Source organism: Eutrema salsugineum, unplaced genomic scaffold (assembly GCF_000478725.1).
Source record: "Eutrema salsugineum unplaced genomic scaffold, Eutsalg1_0 scaffold_3, whole genome shotgun sequence".
Taxonomy (NCBI): Eukaryota; Viridiplantae; Streptophyta; class Magnoliopsida; order Brassicales; family Brassicaceae; genus Eutrema; species Eutrema salsugineum.
Genome location: NW_006256756.1, coordinates 5,579,052 through 5,583,455, shown reverse-complemented (window position 1 = coordinate 5,583,455; position 4,404 = coordinate 5,579,052).

Below are 4,404 nucleotides of genomic sequence, written 5' to 3'. Positions count from 1 at the left end.
TTAAAACTCTCGAAACTCCTTGTTCCTCAAGCATGTACACCGGGTAAGTCTTGTCCGATGTTGATCCCGGTGTAAACTCCTTCTTGTGAAAATTTCCAACACCGAGGTCTATAATGCCAGTGCTGAGCTCGGTGTAAACCCTATTCGAACTTGTTGAGCTCGAGACATTCCACACCAGGCTTGAAATAGCCGGTGTCCTGCTCGGTTCTGGTTCTTCCGTCCTTTGGTAATCATTCACACCGGGTTCCACATCGAGATGATGCACCCCGATGTCAATGATCTTGTTGGTATGCCTTGAATCCTGAAGCGTAGAAGATTCCTGGCATTGATGAGTGCAGATGCATGCAGACTGCATTTGGGTTGATGCGTGCAGTTGCGTGCAGGCTACACGATCAATCATACAGGCTGCAGGATCCAGCATGCAGCCTGCGTGATCAAGTATGCAGGATACTTGCAGCATGTTGAAGCTTACATGCTGCGTCTTGAGGTTGCTTGTGTAAGTTTATACGCTGCATGTTGAAGCTTACAATCTGTTTGAGCAAATAGTTGAGTGCAACGTTCTGCATCCTAAAGCTGATGTCGAGATCTACATGCTATGTAAGTTGATGTGGAAGACTACAGCCTGCATGAGCAATGTAGAAGTCTGCGTGCATTTGGGCCGCTATTTCTGCATGAAGGTTCTTACATGGGCCTAAGTGAGCGAGCCCAATTGCGATTAGGGTTAACTAGGGTTTATGCTATAAATAAACATGTTAACCTAATTTCTGATGTATTCTGAAACTTTCTGTCTCCGTGATAAAATCAGTCTCCTTTGTCCGTGGATGTAGCCAACACATCGTTGGTGAACCACGTTAAATCTGTGCGTGATCTTTACGTTTACTGTTTTCTTCTTACATCCGTTACAACAAACTGGTATCAGAGCTCCAGGTTCTGGGAGTTTCCGCGTCTGGCAAGAAGATGTCTGGGTTAAACATGAGTATCAACAAGTTCACAGGGAGGAACAGTTTCAGTCTCTGGCACATCACGGTGCAAGTGTTGCTAAAGCAACAAGGCTTGTGGGCGGTGCTGTTGAAAGCCTGTGAAGGGCGTCTGGCTCAGCAAGGAGCATCTGAACCCAGTGAAGGACGTCTGGCTCTACATCGAGCATCTGAGCCCATTGAAAGGGCGTCTGGATCTGCAAGGAGCATCTGAGCCCATTGAAGGGTGTCTGGCTCCGCATGGAGCATTTGAGCCCGTAGAAGGACATCTGGCTTCGCATGGAGCATCTGAGCCCGTAGAAGGGCGTCTGGCTCCGCATGGAGAATCTGAACCCGGTGAAGGGCGCCTGGCTCCGCATGGAGCATCTGAGCTCGTAGAAGGGTGTCTGGCTCCGCATGGAAAATCTGAGCCCGGTGAAGGGCGTCTGGCTCCACATGGAGCATATGAGCTTGTAGAACAGCGTCTGGCTCCGCACGGAGAATTTGAGCCCAATGTGCGGTGTCTGGCTCTGCATGGAGAATCTGAGCCCGGTGAAGAGCGCCTGGCTCCACATGGAATATCTGAGCCCGTAGAAAGGCGTCTGGTTCCACACAGAAAATCTGAGTCTAGTGTGAAGCGTCTGGCTCCGCATGGAGAATCTGAGTCCAATGTGGAACGTCTGGCTCCGCAGTAGCATCTGAGTTTGTTTAAAACGAGTCTGGCTATGCAGGGAGCTTCTGAGCCAATTGGGAGGGCGTCTGTCTCCACAGGAAGCATCTGAGTCTGGTGAAGAAAGTTTGGCTCCACAGGAAGCATCTGATCCTGTTGAGGGGAAGTATGGCTTTGTAGGGAGCATCTGAGCCTTGTGAAAAGTGTCTGGCTCCGAAATAGCATCTGAGTTCGTTTAAAATGCGTCTGGCTTTGCAGGGAGCATCTGTACCCGTTGGAAGGGCGTCTGTCTCCGTGGGAAGCATCTAAGTCTGGTGAAGAAAGTTTGGTTCCACAGGAAGTATCTGATCCCGTTGCAAGGACGTCTGGTTTTGCAGGGAGCATCTGAGCTTGTTGGGAGGGTGTCTGGTTCTGCAAGTAGCACTTGAGTTTGGTGAAGGGCGTCTGGCTCCTCATGAAGCATCTGAGCCCGTAGAAAGGCGTCCGGCTTTGCATGGAGAATCTGAGCCTGCTGTGGGGCGTCTGGCTCCGCAGTAACATCTGAGTTTGTTTAAAATGAGTCTGGCTACACATGAAGCATCTAAGCCCGTTGGGAGGGCGTCTGACTCCGCGAGAATTATCTGAGTCTGATGAAGAACGTTTGGCTCCACAGGGAGCATCTCATCCCATTGAGGGGACTTCTGGCTCCACAAGGAGCATCTGAGCCCGTTGAGAGGGCGTCTGGTTCTGCGAGCATATGAGCCTGTGAAGGGTGTCTGTCTGGTTTCTCATGAGCATCCGAGTTAGTCGAAGGGAATCTGATTCTGCATGAAGTCTGAGTATCTGAGCTCTATGAAGAGCGTCTGGTTCTGCAGGGAGTATATGATCTCCAAAGAAGAACGTTTGATTCTGTATGAAGCATCTGAGCTCAGTGAAGAGCATCTGATTCTGCATAAAGCATCTGATCTCACTAAGGAGCGTCTGGTTCTGCAGTGAACATCTAAGCCTAGTGAGGGACGTCTGATTCTGCATGAAGTCTGAGTATCTGAGCTCTATGAAGAGCATCTGGTTCTGCAGGGAGTATGTGATCTCCAAAGAAGAACGTTTGATTCTGTATGAAGCATCTGAGCTCGGTGAAGAGCATCTGATTCGGCATAAAGCATCTGATCTCACTAAGGAGCGTCTGGTTCTCCAGTGAACATCTGAGCCCAGTGAGGGGCATCTGATTCTGCGTGAAGTCTGAGTATCTGAGCTCTATGAAGAGCATCTGGTTCTGCAGGGAGTATGTGATCTCCGAAGAAGAATATTTGATTCTGTATGAAGCATCTAGGTTCAGTGAAGAACATCTGATTCTGCATAAAGCATCTGAACTCAGTGAGGAATGTCTGGTTCTGCAGTGAACATCTAAGCCCGGAGAGGGACGTCTGATTCTGCATGAAGTCTGAGCATCTGAGCTCTAGAGCATATGGTTCTGCAGGGAGTATGTGATCTCCAAAGAAGAACGTTTGATTCCGTATGAAGCATCCGAGTTCGTTGAAGAGCGTCTGATACTGCATAAAGCATCTGAACTCAGTGAGGAGTGTCTGCGTCCAGAATTAGCATCTGAACTTGATATGTCTATATTTTACATCATTTAGAGTGCATTTTAGAGTCCTCATCATATGTTTTCCCATGTAAATTGAGTCTTTAGGCATGAAAATAGGATTTAGGGCTTGCATTAGGTCCCAAAGAGTTTTGCATGTTTTGAAGTCTTTATCAGGTGCTTTGGAAGTCATTTGGAGCTTAAGAATAGGAGCAGAGAAGAAAACGGTGAAGAAAAGGGTCAAAAATGGTGAAAACTGCTTGGAGGAATTTCTCGGCCAAATCGCGTACTGGCCGGACAGAAACCTCGGTCAAAAAGTTTACCGATCGCTCATTACCGGCCAAAATCGTTACCGATCGACCAAAATCAGCCTGGATCGAGTATCGGGTGCAAAATACCACGGGTTGAGTTTTTGGCCGAGGCGAGAGAAATTTACGACCATAAAGCTTACCGCGGTACACAGCCCTCGGTCATTTTCCTTACCGCGGGAAGCTTTTCTCGACCAAAATCTGTCCTTGTCCGCACATTTCAAAGATCAGCAATCCGGGGAACCTTCCGGTCCGAATCAGTTGGCGGGGTCTTCATCAAAGCTGGAGAAAATCAAGCAAAGAGCCCAGAACGATCGGAATCATCCAATTCGGACCAGTGGAGAGAAAGATACAGCTTCCGGAAGATGCACCAGCATTACGCGCATCCGAGAACCGAACGGCGGAGTCCAAAGATCACGGCGGACGGAGCCTTTCCGGACCGAATTAGCTTGCCCGGTCTTCATCAAAGTTTGAGATCTGTAGAAGAACTTCTCAGGACAGTTAGAATCGCTTAGTTCAGAGCAGTGGTTGGAAAGATAAAGTCTCCGGAGTTCACATCGGTCCAAAAAGCCTGTTTTCCAGTGATTTCAATACGGTGCAAAGATGTGAAATCCAGGAAGCCTTCCACTTCCCAAGCTCCGACGGTTTCTTCACCAAAGTTCGAGCTTATTGAGTCATCTTGACTATGGGACTGGTCTCAGAGCATTTGGAGTCGTGTGTTGATAGCTACTGTTTCCAGAAGCCAATATGGTCGAAACGAGCCCAAATGAGTTGCGATACACGCTAAGTATTTTCTCAAGCCTCGGCATCAGAACCTCGACATTGCTCAAGCCAAGGCTCATATCTTGGGAGTATTTTGAACTAGACCTCGGGCTGACGCCTCGGCACGTTGGATTTGTCCGTTCAGCA